The sequence below is a fragment of the Camellia sinensis genome, chromosome 5 (assembly GCF_055761805.1).
Source record: "Camellia sinensis isolate YWXY chromosome 5, ASM5576180v1, whole genome shotgun sequence".
NCBI lineage: Eukaryota > Viridiplantae > Streptophyta > Magnoliopsida > Ericales > Theaceae > Camellia > Camellia sinensis.
The window spans coordinates 104,780,363-104,793,269 of record NC_138965.1 but is presented as its reverse complement, the minus strand read 5'-3'; positions in this window follow the sequence as shown (position 1 = coordinate 104,793,269).

Below are 12,907 nucleotides of genomic sequence, written 5' to 3'. Positions count from 1 at the left end.
TAAATGATAGATGAGAGGTGGAAACAGAAATAATATGACTTACAGACATAAGAGAACCATCAGCAGTATAAATCGAGGGAATATGAGGAGAGGAAAAAATAGAAGAAAATAGGGTAGAACCAGAAGTCATATGATTGCAACAAGCAGAGTCAAAATACCAAGGAGATGTACCTGAAGTCACAGACAGAGTAATAGAAAGAGGAATACCAGAGGTGGTGAGAAATTGTTTAAACATGGCTTCAACATCAGTTTGGGAAAAGACAGGAGCGGCTGGATCTAAAGGCTCAGAAAATTCCTCAGAGGCAGCAGCAGCAGTGCAAAGAGCAGGCAGAGATCTAGACTGATTCCCCGGAGGGTGTGAACGACCTCGTGATAAAGCCCCACGAGTAGTAGATGAGCAGTCTGGATTACGAAACAATCTTGCTGCAGATGACTAGGACTAATCTTGTTGCAGTACTAACAAGATATGACTGGGCAATGAAGCAGAAGATGAGTAGAAGGAATGCCACGATTCTGACAATAATTGAAGTAGTGGACCGCTAGGTAGCTGGTGCAGAGGAACTCACTGATTGGGGAGTGGCAAGAACTGTATCTACATGATGAGTCTTCAGAGGGCCAAGACGATTCTCCTCAGATAATAACTCATAAATTGTCTGCTTAAGAGTGGGCAATGGAGTACGATGAAGCAGAGATGCATGCACGAGCTCAAGTTGGGTAGTGAGAGCCATAAGAAACTAAACTAATCGTTGGTGATTACGATACTAAGTGAATAAAGTAACATCTTCAATATGAGGCCAGACAAGTTCAGAGAGAGCGAGCTGGTCCCAAACAGAATATATCTGAGAGAGAAAATCATTAATAGACTGACCAGGCTCTTGACACAGGCGATGAAGTTGACTTTGAAGCTGATATTGATGAGCAAGACCAGCAGTCTAATAACGTTCTCTCAAAAAATCCCAAATGTCTTTGGCAGGAGTAGTCACGCAGTCTAGTTGAAAATGACCAAATTGTAAACTGATAGAGGTAACCGAAGTATTCCGAAGGCAAGTGATGATTTGGTAATTCTTACTGTCCTAGTTCTCTAAATGGTCTGCATATGTAGCAGCTGTTTCATGAACCTCTTTCACTGGTTGAACCACATCCCCAATGATAATGCGCCAAAGTTTCTTCCCTTTTAGAAAACCGAACATGGCTTGGGTCCATAACACATAGTTGGAGCCATCAAGGATAACAGAGATTGGATGAGAAGTATCATGACAATCCATAATGATGATCTAGTGAAGTAAAATAGTGAAAACAGTGCCATAGGAGCAAAAATCAACAAAACAGAGCGTACTAGTGAGTTCGGAAGGTCGAAAATAGTTAGAAAAGAGGTCTTATGTGCAGAGATGACGTCGACAGGGGCTGGATGACGTCAGCAGGTGTGCGGCTCACGTTAGCAGGAGGGTGCGCGGCGCACGATAGCAGTAGAGGCGTCAGTAGAGAGGCGGCGCACGTTAGTAGGAGGAGACGCGGTGCACGATAGCAGCAAGAGTGCAACGTACGAGAGTGATGACACTGACGCACTAAGGATTGACATCAGTGATGAGTAGAGCGGAGGCGCGCGCGCGTGATAGATGTGTGGCGTGGGATAGTCTGACAACCAACTCGTGGTAGCGCGTGTGGAGACTGGTGGCGTCGTGAATGACGCGCTGAGAAATAAGAGGCGCGTGAGGACGCATATAAGGTTGTTTTAGTGCGTGGTTGGTGGCGCTGGAATCGTCTGGAAAAGACGAGTAGGATAGTGTCTCAGTGTTGTGTTTACGGCCACTAGAATCGGTGAAGCAGTGCTGAAATAAATATAATAAAGTGGAATGAATGCTATAGTGCCACTGTGTACGGGACTAAAAAAAAAAAGGCTATAAGTGTAGAACCTAGAGCTCTGATACCATGTTAGAATAATGTATCTGTAATATTGAATGAATGAGAATACAATAGGAGAGCCTGTATTTATAGGCTGAACACAAAAGATAAGTATAAAAGGAGATAGAGATAAAGAGAGATAGAGATACAATGACATAGAGACAGAGAGAGATAAAGATAAGATAGAGATAGAGATACAATGAGATAAATACAAATATATACATTAACAAATATACTCACATGGGATGGTTGGTATATTTAAAATCTATATAGCAATCACAAAAATATTTGATTTGTGTAACATACTCAAGTGGTGTTTGATAGCAAATTAGACTTTTTATTCAAATATATGTATACATTATTTGTATGTTGTTTATAATATATTAATTATAAGTATGGAGGTGCGGACGGTGCCATGTCATGCACTTTTTACATACATATATATATTGATATAATAAGAAGAAAAAGTACTCAAGTGTGAATTTGTGTGGTGCATCAGTAATATATATATATATATATATAATAATAATTTGACTATTTAGCTTCAATTCCCATTAGACCTCACATTTGAATATCTACCATCATTTCTCATCAACTTTTTCCAAGAGGAGGCACCACGTGATGTAAAATTAGAAAAAGAAGAGGAGCGTCTGTTATGTCAAGGAGCAATATTTACTTTCAACGGATATATTTTTGTGTATAAATAAAAGTGTATGGTATGGAGAAAACATCAAGAACTTGAAGAAAAAAATCTGTGTGCTCCAATTTTTTGAGTGTATTATTCTGCTATTTCATTTTCAGATCTAAGTGTAGTCTTTGTTTTTATACTTTTATATCTACTTTTTGTGAAAAAAATTATTGTAAAAGAGGGTTAAAGTACCTCTTATCGTTATTCATTATTATGTGAGGAAATTTTGTAAGGGCGAGACATTTATTGTTGAGCGAGACTCAATAGATACAAGTAAGAGCTGCGTAAAATCCACAAGCTTGGTGACGCCTTGGTGGTGTATTGATTCATTTTGATAGTGAATAAATTCTTAAGGAGGTTCCTTGGGGAGTAGAGTAAGCCCGGTGTGCCGAACCACTATAAATCTTAGTGTTTGATTTTCTCTCTCTATCTCTCTTACTTTTGTATTGATAATTATTTCCATTTTCTTTTTATTTGTTAAAATTTGAAAATTGTGTTTATTAATTTTTTTTTTTTTTGTAAAATTTTTAATAACCTAATTCACTCCCTTCTTGGGTTGCTTACATGGGATAACAATTTTTTTACGAAAAAATATGTAAAATGTAGAGAGAAAAATGAATCTTTCACTTTTTTATATAGTTTGTTGAATTTTTGACTTTTTAAATGGTTTTTTGACTTTTAAGCTAAAATGTGATGTTGCCAAACAAGGTGATCTCCAATCCATCATTAAATTTGTCATCAAATTTAAATTTGACGAAAAATGTTTAAAATGTGAGTTTGAATCAAATAGAGAGAGTTACTTTTTTCATCAAATCAAAGGAATATTATTGTTTCATCAAATTTGTAGGTGATCATTAGGCCAGCTGTCTACCAAAGCATCTTATGGACAACCAATTTTGGAATGAATTTTATAAAAATCTACTCTAAACTGGATGACCGCCAAATTTGGTGGAACTATTGGAATACATTATGTCGCCGTTTGGCCAAAACTTTTTTAATTGGCTTTTTCGAGTTGTGACTTTTTTAACTTTAGACTAAAAAGTTCATTTGATAATTTTTTTTTTGTTTTTGTTTTTTTGACTTTTGTGGGAAAAAAGTCAAAATAATTATAGTTTGATTATAGATAAAAGAATATTTTCAAGTTTTTGTAACTTGTTTAAATTAGAGGCTTTGGTATATGTAATGAAAATTATAGTTGTTTATAGCCGTTGTATTCATTTGAATTTATAGTCGTTTATAGCCGTTGTAGTCATTTGAATTTATAGCCGTTGTACTTCCATCATTACCAATTTGAATATCTTCCACTCCATCATTACAAATTTGAATATCTTCCACTTGAACCTTTTGAATCTTTTGACCTTTTGAACCTTTATAGTCGTTTATAGCCATTGTACTTCCATCATTACTAATTTGAATATCTTCCACTTGAACCTTTTGAACCTTTTAGCCTGCTGCTGTGCTAGGCTGTTTGAACCTTTGTTTTAGGCTGTTTGAACTCCTGATTTAATCAAATATTAAATACATTCTAACAACATTCAGAATAAAGGTTTAGGTGAGAAATAATGGGACAAAATAAATTTTGATTCTATTTTTCTCTTTCAAATAAATCATCAAAATAAATTTTGATTAAAATATAATTAAATAAATCATCAAAATAAATTTTGTATTCTATTTTTCTCTTTCAAATAAATTAAAACATAATTAAATAAATCATCAAAATAAATAAGTATAACATCGCATTACATGACGCCAAACTGTTTCCCCCAAGTGTTGAAAACGGTCTTCTATGTCCCAACTCATGAAGCCCCGTAACACGAATATGAACATGCCGACACTCTCAACTACGTCTACACCATGGGGACGTTGTGGAACTGGAAGGTCGCAATCCTCAACTAATGTCTTGCACAACATCAAGAACACATCCTGAGACATCTGAAAATTTCGCTGAAATGCTTCATTCCTTCCTTGAAGCATCTCATGCATCCACATGCTACCAGTCAATGCGGATGTGTGAAACGAAGTCCTGTCAACATACGCGTACTCGTTGGCAACGCAAGCAATTTCCACCCAAATCATTGATGTCGTCGATTCCATTTCTCCGATCGTCTCTCGTATCCAGGCATTTATTTGGCCATTGCGTACGACTCCCAAGCTACTACCCTCTTGTGCATCCATTGACATTGCAAATTATATGGAAAAAAAACTACAAGTTGTAGTGCTTAATTGCTGAAATGAGTTACACAACTCCATGATATATAACACTCCTGCAGAAGCATCTTCAACATAAAAATGAGTTACTGTGGCCATGTGATTGCCCAAAGCTAAACACCATCACACTACCATGTGAATGCTAGTACGTTTCCAGGTTTATACAATTTGTAGTTTGCATGCTTGCATATAAGCACAAAGTTTCATGTGTTTCTGATTGACGTAAGGCACATCAACCTTTTCAATATTTGATGTGAATTTTTTTGGGAGTAAAATAAAGTAAATAAATAAAATAATGGAACACAAAAATATTTTTGCATTAAATAAATAAAAAGCACACAATACATAAATAATTTCTTTAAAATAAAGAAATGTAAGTACTTTGTATCCTATATTAAATAATTTCAATAAAATACTGTACACAATAAATAAAATAAATAATAAATAAATAAATAAAATAAAGAAATGTCACTACTTTGTATCCTATTTTTTTTTTTATCACAAAAATTAATTTCAACATAGTTCAAAAAATCCATCATTTGCAGTGTTTTTTTAACCTTCCTAGGGAGTACATTCTACTTTTTAATTTTCTACCAAATTAGTGTTTGCTTTTGTAACCCCAATTTTCGTTTTGTCAATTATAAAACAATTTTAACAAATTCAATCCAAATTCATTATAAGAATTTTGTACTTTGTTTTTCCCAGCAAACTAATGTCTGCCCCACAACTCACCATCTGCCTGTGACAAGGAGCAACTAAAATAAATAATAACACTACAAACCAAAAAGAGCCTGCAAAGCTTTTGCAAATTAGATTCCCTGGCCATGACATTGTGCATAACATAACAACCACGTGACACAATAGTGCCACCTTGCGGCGTGTATACTCACATATCGGTTGCAAAGTCCTGCAGAATCATACATACACGTCCACACCAAAATAAAAGAAATGCGAATTGTCTCGCATGTGCACCATCCCCCCCCCCAAAACAAACACACATAATATACTACAATCTCATGATAACCACATAGTAAAATGACAATCCAACCACAAAGGCCTAGTCCAAGTCAACAGCACCACCACGTCCAAACAGCCGCGTCCCCTCTTCACGATCCCTGCCAACATTGGCCGGCGTGCAGGCATGCTTCTCTATCAACCAGTTGACAATGTAATTCTGGAGGAGGGCCATGATGATGTCCCGATTATCGAGTGAATCCATTATGCTGCATGCGAATAGGAACAACTCACCACTGGGCTCTCAGCCAGGTGTGCTCATAAGCCGTGCAAGACAGTCCCCCACTGTGTTCTCACCTTTACCAATTACAACGTATTGCGTGATTTTCAGCTCCCTGTTTTGTTTGCTCACTATTTCCATGAGATTGTCCATGTTACTAGCGACAGTACTAGGCGTTACCCGCTTGCGCCGTTTTGCATTGGCTGATCCATCCACGGCTGACTGGGAGGGAGCATCGTCAAAGAGGCTACTATCGACCATGTTCTCCCCGACAGTGTCATGGCTCGGTTGTGGTGGTGTGCCTGCACTGAGAGGTCCTATCCCACTATCCTCGTTGGCATTGATCGCAGCAGTATCATCCTCGCGTACTTCTGTTGGAGTCCATGCATGTTTCCCAGTCGCTGCTGCGCCAGAGTACACTCGCTCCATGAGGTCCACGTGCTCTAGAGGCTTACTTTTGAATTTAGCACATCGGTTGTTCATCTAAGACGAGAGAAAACACATATGTAAGTGTAGACACCCCATTTTTTATCGACCTTAAGACTCAGACGTCATCGATTGAGCGCTCGGTGATTGCGCATGCTGTGCTCGTTTTGAGGTTTCGGGGTTCTTGGCTGAGAGCCTCACCTCCGGACCTCGGGACTCTTTGTACTTTGCCTTGGTCTGCGGACTAAGTCTTGTTTTCTCTTCCCGGGGGGAGGGAGAGGTCTTGTAGACCATCTCTCAGTGGTCGTAGACTACTTTTCATGGTCGTAGGCCACTGTTCCCGTTTGGAGACTAGTTTTCTGTTTTCGGAGCCGTCGGCTGCGCACCTCGGCTCGGGACCGCTTAACATTCTCTGTTTGGCACGATTTTTGGAACACACCTTGTTTCCTCTGTCTAGAGGGACACTGTGTCCCGAGAGACCACTTTTGTGGTCGCACGCCACTTTCGGTGCTCAATAGCCAGTTTTCGAGGCACCCGGCCGTGCGTTTTGCCTCCCGAACTCTCGTTTTGCATCCGTGTTGGTTCATTTTTGGCATGAACCTTGTTTTCCTTGTTTGGGAGGTGGTACAAGGGTGGGAGACCAGCTATCTCCTTAGAAACCACTTTTCTCCCTGCCAACCAATTTTCTGGTCGAGAAACTGGTTTTCTTGGTCTTTGGGCCACATTTTCTGGTTTTTCACCCCACCATTAGCTTGCTTTCAGTGTGGAGACCACCAATACCCTTGGCTGACCACTTTTTATCTGGGAGACCACTTGCCCTGGTCGGCCGACCAGGGAAAGTGGTCGGCCGACTACCTTTTCTGGTCGGCTGATTTCCTCCTGTTTTGTCAGATTGTGTGGATGCCAGCTGTACCAGCTGGAAGGCGTAGACTGTATCCTCCATACACGTGTATGGAGGATATGCATCCAAGCTTTTAGCTTCTTGAGGAAGCTTTAGCTTCAAACCTCTATAAGAGAGGGCCTCCCTCTCCTTTGCACAGGTTCTGAAAATTGGCTATGGCAAAAATATATATATCTCTATATCTCTACATCTTGGGTTCAAAAGTGTGTTGTTCTTGACCTATTGTACCACACCTCATAGCCATACACCTCCACCATTGATCTGAGGTTCTTGGAGGGTATTTTCAGAGGTTGAAGAGTTGGTTTTTGGTCCCAAAACTTGCTGGTTTTGCTGAACTTCAAGGGTAACTCATTTTCCCTCTTTTTAAGCTCTATCTTGATCATTCTCTTAGCCATACTTGCATGCATATTTAGGCTTTGTTGTCAACTGAAAAAAGCTTCATATTTGAGTGTTTTTCATGCCATGAGACCTTTGTGTTGATATTTGCTTGGCCTTTTAGCCACTAAAATCCAGCAGATTTTCAGTGGTTGGCATGTGGGTTTGAGGGCCTAAATTAGAGAGGGGAGACCCTCTCTCTTTTGGCCTTGTTTGTTTGCATTTTTTGCCTTTCAAAGGAGCACGTACTTTCATACTTCCAAGGCTTGGTTCAAGACCTTTTTGGTGACTTTTGGGAGACTCTGTCTATGGCTAGTTTGGTCACCTTGTGTTTGCCTCTTGCATGTGTAGAATAATCCCTTTTATGGCTTATCAAAGTAGTACCTCATTCTTGTATGCATTGGTCATGTCTCAGTGGATTTTTGGCCATCATTTGGCATGCCATGATTCAATTTTTGGCTGGTTTGATAGCCTCTCATTTGCTTATAGTGCAAATCATGTTTACTAGCTTGAAATGCATGATGTTTTGGCCCTCTATTCTAGCATATTTTGGCCATGATCCAAACTGATTTTGTTCATATTTTGGGCTGCCTTAGCTCTGTTTTGAGGCCTCTTGGTCGAATGATGCTTGCCATGCATGCTTGTAGTGTAATAGCCTTGCCTAGCTTTGAATTTTTAAGGTCCCTTGCATGTTTATCTTGAGGTATTTGCATGTTTTGGTATTATGAAGAATGTTATTTCAGAGCTTATTTCTTGGCCATATTATCATGTTTGTCACTCTTTCAATGTGCTTGAGAGTTATGCTTTTATACCCTATTTTGTGAGCCATTGTATGAGCTTCATTTTTGTGCCTTTCAAGCCATCATCCCAACTCATTTTGCTACTGTTTTGGGCCTGCATAAGGTCTGTTTGAAGTTGGTTTGGCCATTTGGGCATTGCCTTGCATGCCTATAGTGTAATACACTTCACTAGTTTCGATGCTTGAGCCATTCAACATGCATTACATGAGTTGTTTGCATAATTCGAGGTCATTTTGTATGCCATTCCAGAGCTGAAACATGTGTCATTGCACTTCATATTTCATCCTTTCAATGCGTTTGGAAAGTTGTGTTTTGTGCCTTAGACTTGGCGCCGTTGCATTGTGCATGATCGTATGTGTTTTGATGCCTTATTTCTATCATCTATTGGCCACTGATTTGGGTGTGGCTGAGGCCTATCCATTTGGGTTTAAGTCCATTTTGCATCGAGTATGCCATTGTAGTTCATAGCATTGAGTATGCCACGTTGTCGCATGATTGATCATTACATTGTGCATGCCTTGTTCATCTCATTGTGTATATTAGTTCCATGTGCATTGTGTATGTTAGTGTCATGAGCATTGTGCATGCCATGTAGCTTATAGCATTGTGTATGCTAGTTGTATTTTTTTTTGCATGTTATCCCTTGCATGTTTGCATCACTTAGTTGCATTGCATTAGGATTGCATGCTAGAGTTGCATTTGTGCATGCCATGTTTGTTCTATTGTGTTCGGGATAGGAGTTAGTCCGAACATGGGAAACGAGGGACGTCTCGTACTCAAAGTGATGAAACATGCCTCGATTCCCGGTCGCCGACATTCTTGACTACCTATGATGGAGTTGTTGGCTTTAGGTGCTTGTATGTGCATTCATTTCACATTGAGTCGTGCAATTCTACTCATCGGCCATCATGCATCGAAATGCGTGATTGGTAGCCCGAGGGTCAAGGACTACACTCCCTTGAGCTTATGTAATGATGAGGAGAGTGGTCGTGCACACATGTGTTGCAAATACTTTACCATGCATCTCTCTTTCCCTTTGTTGCAGAAAACCAGAAACTAGGAAAGGAAACTGGTCAGCCGACCAGATTTACTAGCAGGCCGACAACTTTTTTTGGTTTCCACCACAAAAGGTGGTCGGTAGTTGGTCTCCCATGCCTATAAGCTGGTCGACAGCCTTCCCACAGATTCCCAGGGTGGAGTTTCATCTCTCTAGAGCTTTGTGCGAGTTTTTGAGATCAATTGTAAACAAAGGCGAGTCGGGGCGTCGCGAGGAATTTCCGAACAAGGCAATTTAAGCATGTATGCGTCCTTTGTCATTCAAAGCAGAGCTAAGGCAGCCCACATTCATTTAGTTTGTGTGCTCATTTAGATTGCTTACTTAGTTAATAATGTGTAATAATTAGCTGTAGCTTATTATTCATTTCGTTGTGTAATAACTAGTTTAATTAGACTAGCTTAGGTTAGCTAGTTGGTTTTGTATTATTTATTCGGACCCTCCGTCGAGTGGGCGAATTTTGTAATAAGTGTGCGTGTGTGTGCTGCATATCTTCCAACCCTATGTCTTTCTCTCTTTTATTTACCAGCTTACGATGGTTAGTGTTAGAGCATGTTTCAATTAGCATCCTTATGCTCGCATGCTTGCATTCATTCATCTGTCTTGCATGCACCGGGTTCAGCGCATCATACTAACTACATTGTATTTCAATTCTGAGTTGAATACATGTTATTCGTAGCATCTCATATGCCATCTTAGAAAAGTCGAGCCTATCTTAGTTGCATTTTGTATGTGTTGCATTAGCCATCTTAACATGAATTAGGATCATGCATTGATTACTAACTAGTTTCTATTTTTGGCTTGGAGTACTCGATGAGTGTTTATGCTTTAGCATCCTTGCATATGTGTGAGTGACTGCCATAATAGCATGCTTGCCATGAGGCTAACTGTTTATGTGATATACCTACCTGAATGTTTGTGGGTGAAGGTTGGATTATTTAAATTGGAACAATTCATCGATTGCGAGTTTTAAGCCCACTTGAAAGTGGCAAATCACCATGTTTTCTAAGCCCACTCGAGGGTGGCAAAATCTGCATTTTAGCCTACTTTCGAGTAGCAAACCGCTTTAAAAAACAAACATGAAATGTTTTGTTCCAACTTAGACGATCTAGTCTATACTTGTATGTTGTGCGCATCACGTAGCAATTATAGGCTAATAAACCGAAATAAGAGCACATATGTTTTCAAAAATAAGATATCATGTTTAATAGTGGCCAATCTTTGATTGGGCGAGCGGGGGTGCTCATTGCATGACCTTTCCCAATCGTACCCACGTTCCCGAGTCAAGGCAACTTTGGTGATGACGGACACGTGGCCTTAGGCACGAGTCAGGGTTTCCTAAATTCCTCCAAAATAAAATATTTAGGTGGTGACTCTATATCTGGCAAAGCAGTCCATGTTTGACACTTCTTTCTAAAAATCAGTTTTTCAAAACGATTTTCCGGATTTGGACTCTTTGGTGATTTATCAATCTCGTATTGCGCTTTGCGAGATCATATTAAGAACCGTGACATTGAGTTCGAACTGTAGTAAGCCTAATGGACAAAACGGGATTTTTTCGGGACGTTTGGGCGCGTCTACAGTAAGTAAAGCTTGAAATGTATTTGCTGCCCTTAAAGTGTACCACCTGCTTTTGTAACAGAGGCAAAACACATGAAGGGATTCAGTGTTGTAATTATAAAACAATAAATGTAACTTTTCAATTAAGTGTACACATGGCACGTTGTGGGTTGCCCAACATATACGAAAGTAGTATGTTCAACAAGTGCTTTGGTTGGCAAAAGTAGTTATGTGAAAAAATATGGCACCAGAAATCAACAATACTAGTACAACAGTAATGGGGAACATAAATGTTTTGTCAAAACATACCGCTTGCATTTTGGCCGACCAATGGTCAGGTGCAGTGAACAAGCCCGTCTCACGGTCGTACCCAAGCCCTGTCAAGCTGTGGTTGGCATTCTCCGACTTCTTCCATGCTACCCAATCTTTCTTCAAGTTGTTAAACTTGTTTTTCATTTGTTTGGATGAATGTAGGAGGTTGGTTTTCTCTAGAAATTTGTTCGCTACGTTCTTGAGAGGGTAATTTATACTTATAAATTGGGCCGAGCTGGGTAATGGGCTGTTATGGGCTACATTGCAAAGGGCTGAGTAAAAAGGCCGTGAAGTTACTTCGGCACAAAAGAGATGTAAAGTTACTCCGGTCCGCGAGAGACCTGAAGTTACTCCGGTCCCAAAAAGCTTATGATAAGTTTGGACGTCACTCATAAAGTTATCCCGGTTTGGACCGGAGTATTGGTTATTTCGGTCTAGACATACCATGGTTAGCATTGAGAAGAGCCGAGGTAAGATCAGTGAATGGAAGAGCCGAGCTAATGTTATCTCAGTCTAGTCTGTGGCTTAGCATAGCCGTGCTTACCTCAGCCATGTTGAAGTCTGACTGAATCCTAGGAGGACTCTACATGGAGGAGTAAAAGTCCTACTAGGATTGTGCCACGCGGAACCTATAAAAGCTCGCAAATATCACCTATGGAGAGGTAACACAACTTTGATTCCTGAATACACATAGCTTTTGTCTACTTGTCTATTTTGCTGACTTAGGCATCGGAGGGGTTTCCGGCACACACCCACCGGCTAGCTCACGTTTGTGTTTTCAGGGAGTAAAGCGACGATGTTTGGAGGAACGCGGACTTGATCAACAGGATTATACGAGAAGGTTTATTTCTTTCCCGTACAATTGGCGCCGTTTGTGGAAATTCAGACAAGAACAAAACCTCTTGATCAAGCTTTTCCTCTTTAGAAGCAATGGCACACAACGAAGATTTGCTGCAGTCTGCCATCGACGGACAAACACTAGAGGGGGGTGCAAGACGCGAAGGTCTACCTTCTATCCCTCTCATGGCGGACTTAGAGCCACAGGGACAAAATCCCAGGAGGGATACAAGGGGGAGGAGGCGGACTAACAGCTCCTGTTACTCTTGTTCATGAAGTCCTGACAGACAAAGGCGGAGGATTGATCCTCAAGTTCTGGAGGACCGCGTGAAGCAGCAAGATGAATTAATAAGGAAGATGGCGGCAGACATGGAGGCCATGAAGCACCAGATGAAGGGAAAACGAGTGGCGACAGGAGAGGGGCACAAAAGCAAGACGCCCCCTCGCCACTCAGAAGACCATAGAAGGCATTCCACACCATCACAAGCAGAGAGTAGAAGCCTCAGGACATGCGATACTCAATCTAGAACCTCCAGAACTCGTTTCTCCAGGTCTGAGAGAACGAGATCATTGAGGTCTTATACGGAGGGAAGTACTTATCGACCCTCGC